The sequence below is a fragment of the Microcaecilia unicolor genome, chromosome 2, assembly GCF_901765095.1.
Source record: "Microcaecilia unicolor chromosome 2, aMicUni1.1, whole genome shotgun sequence".
Lineage (NCBI taxonomy): Eukaryota > Metazoa > Chordata > Amphibia > Gymnophiona > Siphonopidae > Microcaecilia > Microcaecilia unicolor.
This window is the reverse complement of record NC_044032.1, coordinates 116,292,926-116,314,584: the sequence shown is the minus strand read 5'-3', so window position 1 is coordinate 116,314,584 and position 21,659 is coordinate 116,292,926. Positions and strand designations below refer to the sequence as shown.

Sequence of the window (21,659 nt, the reverse complement as noted above, 5' to 3'; positions counted from 1 at the left end):
GAGGGAATGATTAAAACAGACATGAGTATTGAACAAGTAAATGGGAGTTAAAAGCAGCCTTAAAAAGATGCACTTTTAGCCTAGATTTAAATACGGCCAGAGACGGAGCTTGACATACTGACTCAGGAAGGGATATGGTGTAGCAAGATAAAAGGAACGAAGTCTGGTGTTTGCCATGGAGGAGATGGGTACAGATAAGAGAGATTTACCCGATGAATGGAGTTCCCGGAGAGGAGTGTAGGAGAGACGAATGGAAGGATACTGAGGCGCTGCAGAGTGAATGCACTTGTAAGTCAATAAGAGGAGTTTAAAACATGGGGTCCTTTTACAAAGCCACTGTAAAAAGTGGCCTGCGATAGTGTGGGCACATCTTTTAGGCACAGCTGGACCACTTTTTACCGTGGCTGGGAAAAAGGCAATTTTTTAATGGGCCAGGAAATAGGCCTGTGCTAATATTAAAACTACCATGCGCCTATTTATGGCCTGAGCCCATACTGTCACCTACTGACTTAGCGGTAAGGGCTCACGGTAGCCATGAGTGCGCGCCAATGTGGGTGAGCTGCCAGTTACCACTGGGAATGCCCTCTGCGGTAGAAAAGAGAAAATAGTTTTCTACCACCGGATTCAGCGCATGCCAATTGTAATTACTGCCAGGTGCACGCGCTACCCCTCCTGCACCTTTGTAAAAGGGCCCCTATAAGCAGAAACAGATAGGGAGTCAATTAAGTGGCTTGAGGGTTAATGTGAGCATACCGAAACTGACAAAATATAAGTCATACAGCAGAATTTTGAACAGATTGAAGGGGAGAAAACTGGTTTAGTGGGAGTCCTGTGAGAAGCAAGTTGCAGTAACCTAAGCATGAATCGATGAGTGTGGATAAGGATTTTGGTAATGCAGTCAGAAAGGAAGGGACAAATTTTGGTGATATTATAGAGAAAATAACAAGTTTTAGCAGTCTGTTGGATTTGTGTAGAGAAAGAGTGAGGAGTCGAAGATAACTCCAAGGTTACAAGCTGATGAGAAAGGGAGAATGAGAGTGTTATCCACAGAGACAGAGAATGGGAGAAGAAGAAAGGCTGGTTTAGGGGAAAAGATAAGAAGCTAAGTCTTGGCCTTATTCAGTTTCAGATGGCTGTGAGACATCCAGGCAGCAATGTCAGACAGGCAGGCTAAGACTTGGGGCTGGATTCCTGCTGAAATTGCTGATGTGGGGAGGGAGATCTGGAAATCATCAGCATAAAGTTGATACTGAAAGCACCAATAAAATAAGTATAAATAGAGAAAAGATGAGGTCCCAAGAAAGAACCCTGAGGTACACTGACTGATAGTGGGATAGCAATGGAAGAGGATCCACCAGAGCATACACTAAAAGTGCGATGACAGAGATAAGAAGAAAACCAAGACACAACAGAGCCCCAAATCCCAAGGGAGGACAACGTATCAAGGAGCAGTGTCAATAGCAGCAGATAGATTGAAAAGTATGAGAACAGAATAGAGGCCTTTGGATCCGGCCAGGAACAGGTCATTAAAGACTTTAGCAGGGGCTGGTGCAGTTGAATGTAGAGGGTGAAAACCAGTTTGTGGTGGATCAAGAATAGCTTGAGATGAAAGAAAGTCAAGACAACAGCAGTGAACAGTATGTTCTAGTATCTTGGATAAGTTAGAGAGGAGGGCAACAGGGCGATAGTTGGAAAGGCAGGTAGGGTCCAATGAAGGTTTTTTTCAGGAGTGATGTTTAAAGACATCAGGAACAGTTACAGTGGAAAGTGAAAGCTTGATGATACGACAGATAGAAGGAATGACAGTAGGAGAGAGTGGAAGGAGGTCAGCAAGAATTTATAATGTATGAAGTCAGCATAGGCATGGGATTTTAGCCAAAAGTGGTCAGCAGATCAGGCACAGGAACATTGGTAGTGAATTGTAGAGGTCAGCCAAGGCTGGCTTTGATACTCCTTACAGAATGGGGAATGGGAGGGGCAAGAGTGTCTAGAGCAAATGAGAGAACAGTATTATAGTAAGAGACAGCCTTATTGGCAGACCTGGATAACATTGGTTGAGAAGAGAGATGAAACAGTTGTGGAGAGAGTGCAAGGATCAATAGCCTGAAGATTCTTAAATGTATTGGTGGAGATTGGATAGGACTGTGTGTGTGTGTGTGTGGGGGGGGGGGGGGTTAAGTGTGAAAGTTATCAAATGATGGTCAGAGAGAGGAAAAACTGAGGTAGAGAAATCAGAGAATGAGCAGTTGAAGAAGACAAGATCAAGGCAATGGACATTCTGGTGTGTAGGGGTAGTGGTGCACAGCTGAAGATTGAATGAGGATGTTAAAGTGGGAAACTTAGAGGCATAAGAGTCAGAGGGGTCATTAGCATGAATGTTAAAATCCCCAAGAATGAGGAAAGGAGATGAAGGTTCGAGAAAGAAGGAAAGCCAGGAGTCAAAAGTCAATCATAGGGCATATCTTTTCCTTGCTGCCTGTTAGTTAGTACACCTTTGTATAGTTACCTGAAGCTTTGATATTTGTATTATGCACAGTTATGTTTGATGATGTCTATTTGGTTGCAATAAAAATGTTTGAACATTAAAAAAAAGTCAATGAGAAAGGAAGAAAGAGACTTATCAGGGGGTCAATAAATGACTTCTACTTGGAGAGGTAGTGGAGCAAATAGACGGATGGAGTGGACTTCAAAGGAAGAAAGGCAGTGAGACTGAAGTAGAAGAAGAGGTTGAAATTACAAGAAGGTGAGACTAGCAGCACAGCACCCCTCTGTCCAACTGGGTGGATACAGGGCAGCAACTAAAGCAGAGACTTCAGAGCAAAGCCAAGTCTCAATTAGAACAAGCAGGTGGAGATTATGCGAGATAAAGAGGTCATAGATGTACGCAAGAATGTTGGAGACAGAGCATACATTCAACAGGGCACATGAGAAAGGCAAAGAAGAAGGGGAAAGAAGAGGAACAGAAATAAGATTGGAGACATTGAAGTGTGACCTGTACGAGAAGGGTTAGAGTTAATTAGAATGACCAGAATTAGGATTAATATCCCCAGCATGCACCCCTGTATGCATTTTACAAAACACATTGTTTTCTAAAATACTACCAGAATTATATACATTTCTACATTCTATCTAAAATGGAGCTTCTCATATTGAAGTCTGACAGCAAAATAACAGGTAAGTAGCTAAAGGAACCCTCTGCCCATTTAAAAGTAACATTTCCTCCAATAAAAGAAGGAATAGAATGGGCAACAGAGGATAACTTTGTAATGTGCTCAGCTGCAACAGAAAATATTCCTTTCTAAAGCCATTTACTATTACCAAAAGATTTGAGGAATGAAAATGAACCACCTTAATAAAATTCCCAGCTAAACTGAATCTCTCTTAGACCTCATTTAGGTAGTTTCAGCTCACACAATCAAATGTTTTATCAGAATTATTAGAATTGATGGGTTACTTGATGTCTTATAGTATTCCACAGATTCAAGAATGTTCCAAAGGTTAGACGCATGATGCCTCCCACTCACAAACTTTCTTGTATAATGTTTGGCATTATCAGAAGTGGTCTATATGCTATGGCTAGCAATGTAAGATCAATAATGGTATCGACCTATACAACTCTGGCTTGTAGAAGTCTTTACATGCTTTCAAAATTACAAGGGTCTCATTCATTCCAAAGGAATCTTCCTAAGTTTATCAGATGCATAAATAAGGAACCCAGTGATATACAGAGTTTATCCTGCAAGATTTTACAAAACTCCCTCCCAACCTTTTCTGCATCTAGGGTCCTGAAAGCCTTAGCTTTCTTAATCCCTAGCTGAATTTCTTCCACTGATACAGCTTCACCTACCTACCATTAATTTGCAAGAGATTTATTTTCTGTAAGTTGTCCTGTCCATGATACTTCCCATACAATTCCCAGAAAAGTTGGATTCTATAATACAAAGCACATTAACAACATGCTCATAGGAGATGACCACCTTTCCACTTTGGTTCATGTTCCAAGTTTTCAAGTTTAATCTATATATTTACTGGTCATTCAGGGATCCATACTGACTGGTTTACAGTAATACAATCCAATCATTAGAAAAGAAATAGTGAAATGAAGTTACATCATAAATAGAAGAGGAGATAGAGAGAAGTGCAGCTGGACGGTGTCAGTGTCCCCAACTGGCCCACCAGAGAGAGGTGAAACCAGAGATGGTCCAAAAAGGCTAGCTAAATACCACAGGCATCCTGAAATAATTGAAGATGTAATCACAGGGCATTCCAAAGAGTGGGCCCCATGACACTGAATATTCTAGTTCTTACGGTGTCCAGGCCAATGGTTTGAAAATTGGGAACTGGTTTCTTGGTGCAGCTATATGCCAACTGTCTTCCCAGTTTTTTAGCACAGATGGCAGATTCCCAGATTTATTCCCATATTGATACTACTTATATTTGTATCATTCAGTGGTGTAGCCACAGATGGGCCTTGGGGGCCTGCCCTCCCCCCCCCCCCCCCCCCCCCAATGTGTACTGAGAGTCCCTCCAAACATGCAGATCCTGTTAAATAGCTGGTGGGGACGCCAAACCCCTGCCAGCCAAAGGAATTCGTTGTTGAGCTGCTCCCCTCCTCCTTGCGCTGCTGCAGTACAGAAGTTGGTAGCATGCTTCAGCTGACGACCACAGAACACCTTGCAAATGCTCAGTTCATGCAAGAACTGAGTATGCTCAGGGAGTCCCTAGCAGGGCTTCAGCATCCCATCAGGAGAGATATTATTTTGGTGCCGGGGGGGGGGGGGGGGGGGGGAATGCACTGCCCCAAGTCTACCTCTGGGTTCCCCCCCAAATCGGAGGGCTGGCTTCGCCCCTGGTAGCATTATAATGATTTCCTAGCCCTTTGATGTAGTAAAGGATTTAATGTCACTTAAAAACCAAGTATATTAGCCTTAATCTGAGGAGTAGGTCTCCTAGTTATATCCGCCTTTCATTATGAACCCTGTTTCTGCTAGCTTGATGAAGCAACTATTTTCTTCATTTGCTGATCATTTTAAACTATATTTCTTAAGCAGTGATAACCTGTGCATCATGACTGCTGAGGAGAGGGGATACAACTGAATTATTTTCTAAAATATCTGTATATGCTTTCATTACGCATTACTACAACTGGTAAATTCAGCTTTAAAGAGTCTACCCGCAATAAAAGTCAATGAACCTTGCACTAACAACTAAGGCATATTAAACATTAACAATCCACATTCTAAGAGGAAGCAAGTGTTACAGTTCAACTAGTGATTTGAGTTTATTTTCACATTCTTTCACTGTTCCAGGTCTCAACAAAAAAAACCAAAACAAAAACAAACTTAGAGAAGCCACTAGTTTTATGTCCTAACAGCTTTCCCAGTCAGAAAATACAAACCAGCATTTCAAGTCATGGTATATACAGGTAAGGATGCACAAGGATTTCAATACATGCCCCGATACATTGAAGAGCCATCAAAACTCAGGAAATTGATCAAGAGCTTGATATTCAAAATCATTTATCCAGATAATGGCATCTGTTATCCAGATAAATGGCTTAGCCATGGCTATCCCTGTATATGGATAACTATCCTGATAAAGTCAGGATAGAAAATATTCTTGTCCTGACTTAATCCAGAGAACTATCCGCATAGCGAGCTCTCCAAAACCCACCACAAACCCACTGTACCCACATCTAGGTGCCCCCCTTCACCCGTAAGGGCTATGGTAGTGGTGTACAGTTAGGGGTAGTGGGGTTTTGGGGGCTCAGCACACAAGATAAGGGAGCAATTTATGAAGTCCACTGCAGTGCCCCCTAGGGTGCCCGGTTGGTGTCCTGGCATGTCAGATGGATCAGTGCACTACAAATGCTGGCTCCTCCCACGACCAAATGGCTTGCATTTGGTCGTTTTTGACATGGACGTCTTTGGTTTCGAAAATCATCGAAAATCAGAAACGTCCATGTCTAGGGACGTCCAAATCTAGGGAAAACTCAGGAGCCCTATTGTGCTGGTCCTGTGTATGGATAGCGTTTCAATGGCATGGAGGTGCCTCGGGTCCTTGTTACACCGGTCAAGGTGTGGGGCATTTCTGAGGTGTTGGGGCATCTTGGGCACCCTATTGCACTGGGCTTTGGCTGGGATGGTGTTTCGAATGCCTTGTTGCGTTAAGTTACGGTTAGGGAATGGTTGAGTTTACTTACTGTTCACTCCCAGGTCAGATAAACTCTCCGCCACAGGCAAATTTGTAAATTGTAACCCAATACAATGTAATTGAACAAATATAGCTACAATGTTGCACACATAAACTAATGTAAAACTTTATACTTTAACCAGAAAGGGAACTTCAGTGGTGGTAATTGATGAAACAAACTTACATCATCAAGCTTCATCCACCAACTTCATCGATTCCTTTAACTATGAAGACATATTCAACACATTATTTTAACTAAACTTGCAATGTTAGGAAAATTTTAAAGGCTCAAATAACTTACCTGAACAAATATCAACTGCAGTAGCCCGGCAGTAGTGCCGAAATGACATGCGGCAAAGCAGCGGTATGGGTACCGTCACTTTATAAAAGGGGTCCATATTTAAGCCTTTCTTTTACCCATTTTGTCAGTCATTATACCCCAACTGCACTTGTCCCTTCTGTTACTTATTAAAGTGCTTCACTGTATTGTGCTGACATCGTGAGCATCACATTTGTTATATGAATGTTCTAATGTGTTGGCCATTAAGGTGTTTCATTTGTATTGTGCTGACATCTATTAAATAAATGCTCTACCATGCTACTTATTATGTTGTACCATTTGTATTCTTCTGACTTTTATCATGTTTGTTATATGAATGAATTAATATTTAAATTACAGACACTATTGCTAGAATTTAATTGGCTTATCTGTGTATTAAGCTGACATTTGATCATTTTACTGTTGTTATGCTGTTGACACAACCTAAGTTATTTATGTCAAGCTGTACCTGCTGTATACCACCTTGGGTGAATCTCTTCAAAAGGTGATTAATAAAGATAATGGGCCCTTTTACTAAGCTGTGTTTAAAAAGTGGCCAGCAGTTATTTAAGCACATGGGTTTCCCGCGCGCTCCAGCCACTTTTTAGAGTGGCTCTTTCCTTTAATGGCCGCAAGCTAATTTCCAAATTAGTGTGTGGCCATTACCAGCTGAGCCCTTACTACCTCCTATTTACAAGGAGCGGTAAGAGCTCACGCACTACTCTTGCGGTAACTGGGCAGCACATGACAGTGCTCCCGTGCTGCCTATTTTCTGTCGGGAACACCTACTCCCCGCCCTTGCGCTTGAAAATAGAAATTATTTTCTAGCACAGGAAACGGCGCACGGCAAACTCAGAACTACCACAGGGAGCCACGGCGCATCCGGTAGTAGTGCTGTTTTGCCAGGTGCTACCCAGACGGTAGCCCTACCTCACCTTGGTAAAAGGGGTCCAAAGAAGTAAACAAATAAATAAATCCAGGATTTATTTTTGAATTTCATGGCAATTTATTGTTCAGTCCTGTGGAATACTATCAAATGCTTTCTTCTGCTCAATACACACTATAGTGAGATGTTTGCCTTTCTTATCACTGGCCATGATAGCTTTATTGCATTTGTTACCAACTGAACGAGAGCTATTTTTAAATTGTGCAGTTTAGTGTTTAAAATATTACAGGGTCAATCACCAAAATATGGGCCCTATTTACTAAGCCGTGCTATAGGTGCGCTAACGTTTTTAGCACACACTAAAATCAGCACTCGCTAATGCTAGAGACACCCATATGGCTAATTTTTAGCGCAAGCTAAAAACGCTAGTCTACCTTAATAAACATTGCCCTATATGATACATCTTATCATTTTTCAAAACATCATACTTCAAGCTTGAGAAAGGGAAATGGGACTTGATATACTGCCTTTCTGAGGTTTTTGCAACTACATTCAAAGTGGTTTACATATATTCAGGTACTTATTTTGTACCAGGGGCAATGGAGGGTTAAGTGACTTGCCCAGAGTCACAAGGAGCTGTAGTGGGAATTGAACTCAGTTCCCCAGGGTCAAAGTCCACTGCACTAACCACTAGGCTACTCCTCCACTCCCAGTTGAATCTTTGATTCTCAAGCTTTAATAAATTCAAGAGCAAAATTTTGTATTCATTGTCTTTCACTTACAAGGTGGCTAAACTTTGGAATAGTCTACCTAATCAGTTAAGAGTGATAACTAACTATGGGCCTCTTTTACCAAAGTTCGGTAAAAGGGGCCCTGCGATAGCGTCAGTGTGTGCATTTGCTGCGGGCCGAGGCACCTTTAACGGCAGTGGGCGAAAGGCAAAATAAAAGGAAATGACTATGTGTTAAGTGCACACTTGCCGCGCAGCCATTTCCGGGGTGGGGGGGGGGGAGCCCTTACCATCACCTATTTAGGAGGCGATAAGGGATCGCACGTTAACCTGGCGCAAAAAATGCATTTTCTGTCACCCAGAAATGGCACACACTGGAGGTGTCAGTACCTCTGGCTCCTGCATGTAGTGCCAGACTGCCATGTGCCAATGACACAGCAGCTCTACTGTGGCATTGCAAAAAGGCCCCTATATGATGTTTCAGAAAAGTTTGAAATCTGTTTTATTTAAAGAATATTTAGTCAGATCAATGGATTAGTATTACTTTTTATTATTTTATGTAATTCCAAGGATTGTCTTGGGTTTTTTTTTTCTGTGATCCACACAGAGCTGTAAAAGGTATTTGCAGAATATATGAAATTTTACTCTATTGTACTAACTGGTTTTTGGTTTCATAAACTCCCCTTATTGCCCTTCTATTCTATTGCCATTACGTTACTGGAATCAATATAATTATATAGTCTCTTGGCATCTAGTTTCTGTTCTGTGATGGCTGGGACACCTGTCTCAACTCCGGGGGCTATGTATAAAGCCTCTGGAGCAATCCCAACCCCAACTGACCCCCAAAAATAGAAGCTGAGCAGTCCTGGCACTTGGACATCACACTCGCCCAAATAGTTTCATAATGCAGAGCACAAAATTATTATTTTGCTTCTAGTATCATTGTGCCAAAATGGAATCCAGGGACCTATAAGTCAAACAGATTTTTTGCTACCTTAAACAACAGTAGAAGTATTTTGAAAGCAGGGCTTTGTAAATATTTCTCTATCTCTGTCCCGTATGCACATGTACCCAGCTGTGAATGGCTTATAGGGGCTGCCACAAGTGTGATGGTAAGGTGAGGCTGTGAGCGCCATCCCCTGCCATCCCAAGGCATGGAAGGTTAAGTGATTTGCTCAAGGCCACAAGGAACTGTGGGATACGAACCCGGACCTTCTGGTTCCCAGCTTGATGCTCTAATTATTAGGCTACTCCCTGGTCCCTTGTAAATGTTTTGCCATTTATTTTTGGCTGAGAACAATAATCAAAGCCCTTTCTCTGAGCAAAGCACAGTTTTTGTTCTGGAAATATGCTTTAATTATTGCCCACTCTGTACACAAGTGAAAGGAGATGCATTTTCCCACAACACGCACATATTTTTATCAGCAAGACTAGAGGTAGGCAGAACTTTGTGTGGGTATTTTTCCTTAGTAGGTTTGCCTGATTACTGTAGTAAACAGGATGTCACACCGATGGCTGGAACTAGGGTGTGGTGACCAGGGCCCTGTCCTGGGCACTGTTTTTCCAGGCTGCCAATTTCTGGTCTTTGAAGAAGACAGGGCACCCCCCCCCCCCCCCCCCCATCATGTTTTGTGCAGTAGTTCTGGTTTGCACTCTGGGTACTTTAATTACTTCTTCTTTTCTTGCTTGATTCATTTTTCCGTTTGAAAATGTGCATCTTCATAAATTAAATTTCAGCTCCAGAAATATCCTCTGAAGTGTTCAGCTGCAGCAATTAATCAGGTTAAACGGTGACTGTTTACACAACCAAAAACGTAAAGATCTGTCATGTCAGCTACCCCAAGGACCCTTTCCGAAATGCAATTTTTTCAGAACCACACAGTACTCTTCCTGCACTTAAAACATTCTACTTCCAGTACAAACACTTGAGACTCTTTGAATCAAATGATCAAAGTAGTTGAATGCTAAATGACATCCTTCTCTTAACTGACACCACTTTGTTTATGAAGTTCTCGAAGTTCTCTGCAGGCAGTAACATTTGTAAAACCACTTTGCATATAGTAGTAACAACAGGAATGCAAGACAATCATTTGAACAGAAGAAAAAAACCATAACCGTTACCTTATCTCCAGCCTCGCTCAAAACGTAGATGCGACCTTCTGTGTAACTGTGAGCTGGGTAGTGCTGGCTGTTCCTCAGTTGACAGAAAATATATGTTCAGTCTGTCAAGGGTGCGAATGTGCAGGAAGTCTATAGCGCAGGAGAGAGAAAAGAAAAGGCAAAATGTAGTCATGGAGATGGCAGAGGGGATGGTCTGTATAACTCCTTTCTATTGTGTCAAACCTCTAGCCCATGCTCTGAATAATAAGATGAAAACTTACAATCCTTCAGCGCTCCCTACAATTATTATTCCTAGGAGGTAATAAATAGAAATAATATAAACCAAAACAAAGGAAAATAAGAAGATACCTTTTTTTTTATCAGACTAACATTTTTTGACAAACTTTTGAAGGCAGAACTACTTCTTCAGGTCAGGTATGAACATGAGATGACAATTTCAAAATATATTTTAAGTGAAATATAAAAAGCATTCCAATGGCAGTCTTGAGGAAAAGGTACAGATGATGGGGGGGGGGGGGGGGGGGGGGGGGAAGGAGTAAGAAACATGCAGAGGTGGATGGGTAATCAGAAGGTGACAAAGCAGTATGGGGACAATATATTTAGTCCGTTTGTAAGCCGCTCACTGTCATGGGCTGAACTAACCTCAGACACTGAATGCCGGGAAATGTGCAACTCCCAGCAGTTATTCAAAGTTGTTAAATCGCAAGAGGATTGTGAAAAACTGCAAGGGGACCTTACTAGACTGGGAGACTGGGCATCCAAATGGCAGATCATGTTTAATGTAAGCAAGTGCAAAGAAGATAACCAGTTGAATATTACCGGTTAGCGCCTAGTGCATAACTGGCCATATCGCACACCTAAATGGATACGTTTCTTTGACTGCTAAAAAGTTAACTGGTTTTCACTGAATATTGGCATAACCAGTTAACTTTTTAGCAGTTAAAAACCCCCGGATATTCAATGCCGGTCGCTGGAAACTGCCCAGCATTGAATATCTGTGTTTAACGCCAGCAGCGGACAGCAAAAGCACTGCCCACTGCCGGCTGAATATCGGGCCTCTAATGAGCATGAGCTAATTTTGCCATTAGCGTGAGCCCCTAACACCACCTATTATGTAGATGGTAAGGGCTTATGCGCTAAGCACATTGGTTAGAGTACGGCAATGTAGCTGCGCTAACCAATTAGCACAGAACACGCCAACCCTCCACCCCCAGTGTTAAAAAAATCAACTTTTTAGCAGAGGGGTAGTGTGCACACATCCCAAAATTACTGCAGGACACCTCAGTGTACCCCATGGTAAGCCATTGTTTTGCTGCGGTAAGCACGTTAGTGCTTAATGCAGCTTTGTAAAAGCACCCCTTAGGTTGTTAGCTCTGATTTTCAGTGCCAATCGCCTAGCTTCCCTCTGGTCAACCTAGGTGCCAGGCTAGCAGGCCTAGCTCTATATGACTAGCTCACCAAATTTCTCCCTCCTTGTGGTCCGTTTTCTGACTTGCTTGTATTTCTCATTAATATAGGCAGTTCTCCACTCTTCCCTTTTGCTCTTGCCCTTTCCTGCCTCTTATATTTCATTTGTTTAGAGGACTGTTTTTTTGTGAGACTGAGCAATCTAGTTGTTAGAACAATGGACTGAGAACGAGGAAAGCCAGGGCTCAAATCTCACTGACACTGTTTGCTATCTTGGGTAAGTCATTTAACACTCTGTTGCCTCAGGTATTAACATGAAGGGCAATAAATTGGGGCCTCATTCTTGGTGCCGTAATGCCACGTGCCCACCCGCCTCTTCAGATGCCTTCTCAAAATGGCGGCGCCCTGCCCGGGGCATCCTGGGATGTGCTGGGCGAGGCTTAACCCTTATATGGGGCTTAGATTTGACAGGTCCGGGAGAAAACCCCAGCTCTAATCATCGGGTGGAAGCAAATGTGGGCACTAGCAGGGCGCTATTGACCTCTAGCGCCCATATTTGCTTTTGATCTTCTGCCTATCGATTCACTGCTATGTAGGAGCAAATTGTCCTATGTGGCATTTAGGCACGCATCCACAGTGGGGCCACCAGCCTGATCACCTGATGTTATGTTACACCAGTTAGGAGAAATGCCAGGTCTTTGGTTTAGGCAGGGGAGGGGATTTGGTGTACTGAGTGAGAAATGCAGAGGGGAGGAGGAGGAGGCAAAGCAGAAAACAGGAGGTGGGGGTGTGAAAGGGCTCATGACCAGCAGGGTATAGTGTGAGCAAGAATACAGTGGGGAAAGGGACCGGAAGATGGAATAGTAACTTAGTAAATGATGGCAGACAAAGACCTGAACAGTCTATCTAGACTGCCCAACAGTCACACTCTATCAATTCATTCTTGATTAAAGCAACAATGAATGTGATATAAAATACTTGATCATGGTCTTTCTTGGCATTTCTGGATCATAAACCGTAGAAGTCCGCCCAGCACTGTCCTTACACTCCAAATACTGGAGTTGCTCTTGAAGCCCACTCCAGCCTATCCAAATCTGTCTTGTATAGTAACATAGTAAATGACGGCAGAAAATACGGAGAGAAAGATGCCTTGGGAGGAAAGATCAGAGACTTGGGGATTTGGTGGGGTGGGAGAGTAAGAAGGGGCTGAGATATTTAATGGGAAAGTGATAATTTGGGGATGATGAGGGACAGCATGGGGGGGGGGGGGGAGGAACAGCACAGACTCAAAGCTTGAGGTAGAAGTGGAGACTGAGGAAGAGAGCAGAAGGGAGGAACAGTAATTCCAGGTAGGGAGGGAAAGGTAAGAACGAGGTAAAGAGAGAGATCTGGGGAGAGGAAAGTGGGTGTCAGAAATGGGTGGGGGCCCATTGATAGAACTTTGTTAAATCAGCTCTGCTAATGACAGGGGAATTCTGTAGAACAATTAGAAAAAGTTCAGGATCTCTGAGTAATAACCTTTTTCTATATTCCCTCTTAAATTAATTATTGCTTGAAAGCAGTGATTATATTATTAGATGGGCAAATAAAGTCTGTAAAATTCTGCAGAATTATAAATCATTGTGTGCAGAACATGTCACTCTCTTTTATAGAATTCCCATGGAAGTAAGTGATGTAACTGCTCTATTCAAGTCACCACACAGGCTCCTTACATACAATTCAAGCTTCTTTTATTTGTCTAGAATTGCATTCATTCAGCAGCTCCTCATTACTTCTCTTCTCCCTCCCTACACCCTTCCGCAGAAACAATGTTTTATCAGGCAAGCTGCTTCTGTCTGTGCCCTTCTTCTCCATCACGAACTCCCTGTACTTTCCACTTTGAAGCGCCATTGGACTCGGATAGACTTCCTGAGTCAGAGCATCATGTTCCCTCCTTGGCCATATTTAAATCCAGTCTAAAACTCCCCATTTTGAAGCTGCTTCATAATCATTTCTCTTAACATACACATTTCCTGTACACTAGAGTCATGTTTGTTATATATGATTGCCTTGATTCATTTATAAGCTACACAGAGAAAGTTTGGTCTCTTACATGTACAGGGCAGTGTGCATCTAGCACTGGTTAGAAATGATTAGCAGTGGTTAGAAAAGCACAGGGAGGGCGGGTCTGTTAGGGGTGATGCACATGGGAATTTTTCAGAGCTCCCAGCAACAGTCTTTTACCACAGATTCACATTCCACATAAACTACAGTTCAGTTTCATCTGGTAAGATGCAGCAATTCCAGCAACAGTAAGCATGGCTACAGCTCATAGTCTAGGTCAGTGGTTCTCTATCTCATCCCAGTCCTTGGTATACCCAGCCAGTCAGGTTTTCAGGATGAATATGAGATAGATTTGCATACTAAGGAAGCAATGCGTGCAAATCAATCTCATGCATATTCATTATAGGTATCTTGAAAACCTGTTTGGTCGTGCCCCTGGGACTGGGTTGAGAAGCACTGGTCTAGGTGTAGAATTTTATTGTTTACCTTCGCACAAAAGTTTGCAAAGAATCATTCATTATTCACCCAACCCTGCAGAATAGTTTACTTAAGAGAAGGGGCAATAGAAGTTCTGGTTATAACTCATCAGATTATCAGTCAACAAGAAGCACTTTCCCCCAGATTCTGTATAGGCCACCCAAAGTTAGGCGCTCAATTTTTGGGTGCAGATCACAGATCTGTACACAAAGTAATTCGCTAAATTGCCACTAACAATCAATAATTGGTGTTAACCAAGGAGGTTTAATTGACAGGAGACAGTGTCACGTGACAAGGCTGAAGCCATAGCTGCCATCTTGATACACTCAAACCAAGGCAAACTATTGGTCCACGCCAAGCCACGCATAGGCAGTCATTTGTAATAAGTGTTTCCTATTGTTTTGGGTGACTCAATATGGTGGCAGGCTCCACCTACTGGCTTCAGGCCAGAAAATGGGCCAAGAACACTCCTGCCATCTCCTGTCAATTAAACCTCCTTGGTGTTAACAAACACTTAATTGGCAGTAATTAGGAATTAAACACAGATCTGCTCTATGCCTTATTCTATAACAAGCGTGGCAAATGTCATAGCACGCAACTCCAAAGGGGGCGGGGTTGTTCCCAGACTTTAGGAGCAGTGTTATAGAATCACTGCATTTCCACACCTGACTGCCATTAGTTGGCTGCGAGCACTCGCAGGCATAAATGCTCATGCCCAAAGTTAAGCAAGAAATGTAGGCACTGATGCCCCGATAATAAAAGATAAATGCAGGCACTAGAGGCCACTAGCGCCCGTATTTGCCAGTACAGCATGATTGGAGGAGTCTAGTGCGAGCACGCCAGGGAATACCACAGAGCTCATTTAAATTATATTTAAATGTAGCTCTTCAGTATTCCACCCGTATGATCAGAGCACTGCGCTCTGATCTTATGGGTGGACCTCCAGCCCAACTAACACTCCTCCCAACAGAAGAGAGGGCTGGAAGTGGTCTAGCATGCCCCCTTGGTGGTCTAGCAGCCCCAAACTCTCCCCGTACCGTCAGATGCCGAAGGAGGGAGTAGCACTCTCTCCTCCTTCCAGTGCCGCCTCCAAAATGGTGGTACTCTGCCCTCTCCAGTGCATCCTGGAATGCGCTGGGTAAGGCTTCCATACCATATTACATATATGGAAGCCCTGCCCAGCACATCATAAGATGCACTGTGCAGGGCAGGGTGCCGCCACTTTGGATGCAGCGCTGGAAGCAGGAGGGACTGCTACTCTCTCCTCCGGCATCTGAAGGTACGGGGGGAGGATCCGGGGCCACTAGACCACCAAGGGGGCGCAATAGACCATCAGGTGTGGGCTGGAAGTCCAATGTACTCCAACCATATTTTGTTGGGGGGGTGTTAGGGAACTGTGTGGGGGCTTGGGGGGGGGGACACTAGGTCATCAGGACCTTGCCTTTGGGCAGTCCAGGGATCCACCAGACGTCCAGTCCCTTGGAATGTTTGACAAGTCTGGGCTTTTTTTGACAGCCTGGACCTGTCAAACAAATGCGGGAGGATTGTGCCTGAGTGCATGCCCAAGCACAATTCTCTTGCGCTTTCCCCTGATGAGCAACGCTAATAACGCACCTAAATTTGCATGCTATTAGTGTTGATCATTGAGGAGTTAATTCTCCGCGCTGTTCCAGAGCTTTTTATGGCATTGTTATGGAACGACGCAGTGAATTGAACATCGAGTCCTATGCTAATATTCCGTAAAGGCTGTTCTACGCAGAGTGCCCATTACAGAATACTAAGTGTGGATCATCCAGGCACCTAATTTTGGGCACCATTTATTGAATCTACTCCTTTCTGTGCCGCTGTTTATTTATATCAGGCTTGTCCAAGTTCAGTCCTCGAGGACTGCAGCAGGCCAGGTTTTCAGGATAGCCCTAATGAATACACATGAGAAAGATTTGCATGCCCAGTACATTCATTGTATGCAGATCTCTCTCATGCATAATCATTAGAGATATCCTGAAAACCTGGTCTGCTTGTAGCTCCTGAGGACTGAACGTAGATAAGCCTGATTTATATTATATATTTATTTATTTGGATTTATAAAATAGTATTGATTAGGATTTATTTATTGCTTTTTTTGAAGAAATTCACCCTGTTAGCAAACAGAAGACAAAAACACAAGCTTTTTAACAAGCAGATTTATTTTATTTTACACTACATTTTATAAAAAAGTAATTTGGAAGTTTGGATCAGAAGTAATTGTCTGTCCAAGGACTGCAATGATGTTTCAATAAAGGAAAAGCTGCATTTCTGTTTCATGTTTTATGTATCCACTCATAGTCAATAGATATTTCTCAGACCCTTAAGAACTCAAACCATCTGCCTGACAGAGCAGGATATATCTGAGTTAAAGCTACATATACTTAAAAAAAATGCCTCTGTCAAAACAAAAGCCTTTATTCTGCAAATTTTCTGAAATGTGGGACTCTGTTGCTTAACATTCCTTTTCATGCTGTGCAGAAATATATATATATATATATATATATATATATATATATATATATATATATATATATACATACACAAATACACACACACACACACACATGTCAAACATCAGTAGTAAGATATACACACAAAAAAAGAATACAAGCTTGAAACTTCTGAAAAGTAGAACCCTAAAGCTAGTTGCATGAGCGTACCTCTAGGGATACCCTTCTGCGGATGGCAACTGGGCATCGCTCCTGCCCGAAGACCCCCTGGATCACCAATTTTAAGATGGTAGGTCCTATAAGGGGTCTAGAGCTAAGTGGAAGATGTTGGACTTTACCTTTTGGAAAGTGGATAGGGCATGAGCCCGGCGGAGGTCTGGAGCCAGGAATGGGGCAAGTAAGGCTTTTGGGTGTGGTAAGCTGGGGGAGCCCTGCTCTGCCAGCCTAGGAGCCTTTGTGGCTCCTTGAGGAACTCCACAAATATTTGTATGAGTTTGATATTGATTTATAAGCTGATAAGTAAAGAAGTGAACCAGGATAATGCAGTCTCTCTTATCAACAGGGCAAACAAAAATAAAACAAAACAAAAGTGGATTAACACAGCGATCACATTACTTTACACAACAGAGCAGGAGAATGTGATAGTCTAGGTGAGGAATGCTGAGGGTTTAGGGGAAAAACATTTTTAGTAGCATAAGAACCTCTCATGATGCCCCTCCTCTTCCTATAACGATTTCTAAAAAGTTGGCTAATTTTGTTTAGGCTTTTATGTCATTTTGTGGTAAGGGACTTTTGAAAAATAGCTTTAACAAAACAGGAAACTATTCACAATCCCAATCCTCTCTTTCTTCCCTCTCCCCCACCCCCCCCCCATGCCCCAGTCTCTTTCCTTCTTAGATCTTTCTCCCTTTTAAGGTTTCTCATCTCTACCTCCTCCTCCACCCCCCTCCCCATGGCCTCCTTTCTCATATATCCTCCCCTGCAGCCTCTCACCCCCCTTTTACCATTACCCCCCCCCCCCCAACACACACACACATCCCCCATGAGTACACTGGTCTCAGCTGAAGTTAGTCTGCTAAGTGTAAAAGGGGGTTTTGGCCAGTCCAGTGGAACCTGAAATTTCATGCCCTGGTCACTGGCAAAATCAGGCTATTACAGTGAAAATTACTTTCATTTCCAGAGAATTAGATTTAAGAAGAAAAAATCCCCCTCATCTTCCTTAGGTTATATTGTTCATTGTTTTTATAGACACAACATATTCTTGCTCTAGCATATACAAACTGAAGGCATGCTTCCTCAGTTGAAGAATTTTGCTTCAATAGTTAACACCGTATCTTTAAACATCATTTTTTTCTTGAAATAATTCACCAAAGCAGTCCCATTTTGTAAATTAAACATGCCACATTGAGTAAAAAGGATTACCTGCAGATCAAAAGCATTTTTTTGAGTTCAAAAAAGTGCTGATGGAAATGCTATCTATTTCCTGTGCTAATTTTAAGAGTGGCTTTTCTAGTCTGCACATAATTCTCCATTTCCCATTTCTGAGAGGTGTTTTGGATAGCACATCCGCTATCAGTCCAGAGCAGAAAATGCCCCTTCATTAAAAAGCTATTTTATTCACAGTTTAGCTTCATCTGCATGGGGATTACTACAAGTTGGACATAACCAAGTCAATATTCAGCTGCAAAGTCAAAGTATAATTTGAAAGATCTAACTTAATGGTTTTATATATATATATATATATATATATATATATATATATATATATATATATACACACACATACACAGTATTATCCATTTAGGCAGTGCCACTGAATATGTACATATAACTCTGAATGTCCAAATTAGTCATTTCAATTTAACCTGTTATTTTTGCAGACCACCCAAATATCAAATATTTAATATAGACATTTAGGGCTCAATAGTCCCATTTTGCTGATTGCTGCCAGCGTTAAACCCAGAAATTCAATACTGGGCCATATCCGGGTACTGACATTGAATTTCCAGGTTTCCGGATCCAGCTAACATGTAGCCGGTGAAGTGCAATATTCAGCATTTAACTGGCAATGGGTTACAACATAAAGGGCTTCTTTTATAAAGTCGCACTACTGATTACTGCACGGTAAATGAGAGGAAACCCATAGAAATTGAAATAAGCCCTGTGCACCACCCTAAAATAGCACTCCTGGAGCCAGGGCCGGTCTTAGGGCGAGGCGACCGAGGCAACCGCATAGGGCCCCGCGCTCAAGGTCGCCCTGCCCGCCGCTCCCACCTCCCCCGACGATCGATCGCTGTTCTGTTCCTACCTTTAAAAAAAAATTTGAGAAGCGCCGAGTAGCAGGCAGCGCCTCTTACCTCAGAGGAGGGCGGGACTCAATGCGGGAAGGCCCAACGACGTGCAGGAGATTTTTACTAGCAGGGCAGACGCGAGGCGCTGCCTGCTACTCGGTGCTTCTCAAATTTTTTTTAAAGTTAGTGGGTGAGTTGGTAGGTGGGTCGGGGGGGGGGGACTCAGATGGGAGAAGGGTGTGGGATGGGGGTTCTCAGATGGGGGGAGGGGTAAGGGGGACTCAGATGGGAGAAGGTTGCGGGGTGGGGGTTCTCAGATGGGGGAGGGGGGTAAGGGGGACTCAGATGGGAGAAGGGTGTGGGATGGGGGTTCTCAGATGGGGGAGGGGGTAAGGGGGACTCAGATGGGAGAAGGGTGTGGGATGGGGGTTCTCGGGGGGAGGGGGTAAGGGGGACTCAGATGGGAGAAGGGTGTGAGATGGGGGTTCTCAGATGGGGGAGGGGTAAGGGGGACTCAGATGGGAGAAGGTTGCGGGGTGGGGGTTCTCAGGTGGGGGGAGGGGGTAAGGGGGACTCAGATGGGAGAAGGGTGTGGGATGGGGGTTCTCAGATGGGGGAGGGGGTAAGGGGGACTCAGATGGGAGAAGGGTATGGGATGGGGGTTCTCAGATGGGAGAAAGGGGCTGGAACTGGGGTTTGAGAAGGGGCCATATGGGAAATGGGGGCCATGCATGGGGCTGGTGGGAAAATGGGGCATGTGTGGGTCAGGTGGGAGAATGGTTCTGGGGCTGAAAAGGGGGGCCTTGTGGATGAAGGGGGCTGGAACTGAGGGCTGAAAAGGAGGGTAGGTGGGATAAGGGGGCTAGTACTGGGACTGGAGGCTGAAAAGGGGCAGGGGCTGAAACTGTGGGTACTGGGGGCTGAAAAGGAGATAGGGAGAAGTGGCTGGGGCTGAAGCTTGGGACTGGTGAGAGAAAAGAACTGGGGACTGGGGTTGAAACTGGGGGCTGAAAAGGGGACAGGGAGGAGTGGCTGGGGGCTGAAGCTCGGGATGTTGGAGAAAAGGGCTGGGGCTGAAACAGGGGACTGGTGGGATAGTGGGGCTGGAACTGAGGGCTGAAAAAAAGGGGCGGAGAGAGGGGCAGATCCTGGATGGAAGGGGGAGCGAGAGGGAGGGCAGACCCAGATGGATGGGAGAGGGAGGGCAAATGGTGGATTGAAGGGGCAGAGAGAAAGGGCAGACAGTGGATAGAAGGGATAGAAAGGGCAGACAGTGAATGGAAGGGGGAGAGGGCAGACGGGCAGATGGTGGATGGAAGGAGCAGGGAGAGAGGGCAGACATTGGATGGAGGGGATAGCAGAGAGGGCAGACAGTGGATGGTAGAGAGAGAATGAAGACAGATGCTGGATGGAAGGAAGACAGTGAAAAGAAGATGAGGAAAGCCGAAACCAGAGACAACAAACTGTAAATAAAATATATATTTTTATTTTTTTGCTTTAGGATAAAGTAGTATTGTAGCTGTGTTAATAAATGTTTATAATAGAACATGTAAACAAGGTAATCTTTTTATTGGACTAATTTTAATACATTTTGGCTAACTTTTGGAGAACAAAACCCCCTTCCTCAGGTCAGGATAGGATACTGTAACAGTACTATACTGTATTGACCTGAGGAAGGATGTTTTGGCCTCTGAAAGCTAAATTTAGTAGTCCAATAAAATGGTATTATTTTATTTTCTATATTTATTTTATTTCTATTTGCTAATTTTTAAAGTGGTGATTGATATTTGTCAGTTTTTTTTTCAAATTTACATCTGCTGTCTTTATATTTTGCACAGTACTAGGGGACATTTTCTGTTTCTGTGGTGTTGAATTGTATGCAGAGTCTGGCATCTTGGGGGTTCAGTTTAATTTTTGTCTAAATAGAAAGTTTAAATATTACTACTTATTCTATAGTGGATTAGGGTGTATCTGTGTTTGTGAAAAAGACATGGTTTTCAGTTGGCATTGACTGTGCAGGATCGACAAGCCCTGGAGCTGGGGGCCTTGGAACTCGGAGGGAGGGGTGGCCGGCCCTGGAGCTAGGGTGGGGCCCCATCAAATTGGTCTGCATAGGGCCCCGCACTTGCTAAGATCGGCCCTGCCTGGAGCTATGCTCCAGAAGCCATACCCTAAGATCCCAAGCCTCTAAAGAGAGACCCCACTGCCCCTTTACTAAGTCCCCGGAGGGAAACATTTCCACCTGCTCTTGAAGCTCCTCAAAGGAGAGTAAAGTACCCTCCCCAGTCAAAATGTGTTCCAGAACCCATATACCTCGGCTCTCCCAAAGTATAAATGCCAGATTATCCATCCCAGGTTCAAACACAGAGTTCCCTCGAAGGGATAACTGGTTGATGACAAAAGGGTCCCCTCCCAGCATACGTATCAGTACTCCCCACATGTTGCACATCAACCTAAGTCCGTGGTTCCTAAACCTGGTCCTGGAGGTACCCCAGCCAGTCAGGTTTTCAGGATATCTACAATGATTATTCATGAGAGAGATTTGCATGCAGTGGAGGCATTAGGGGGGGTGGCGCCCCACAGCTCCAGGGGACTCCTCTGATCCTGATCTTCTTTAAAAATTTATTTCCATTCTCAGAGGGGCCCCAGCGCGGAAGCCATTCTCACAAGCTGCCTGCGGCTGCCCCAAACCTTTCCCCATGTGCCGCAATCTGCC

The 21,659-nt window shown here is 43.7% G+C and overlaps 1 protein-coding gene across 3 annotated transcripts in view; it reads right to left on the bottom strand.

Moving 5' to 3' along the window:
* LHFPL2 (LHFPL tetraspan subfamily member 2) overlaps nt 1-21,659 on the bottom strand; it is a 382,911-nt gene that overhangs the window by 272,570 nt on the left and 88,682 nt on the right. For all 3 annotated transcript variants that reach the window (XM_030193238.1, XM_030193239.1, XM_030193240.1), the window contains exon 2: nt 10,249-10,377. The gene's annotated coding sequence lies outside the window, so the exon portion shown is untranslated. The remainder of the gene's footprint in view (nt 1-10,248; nt 10,378-21,659) is intronic.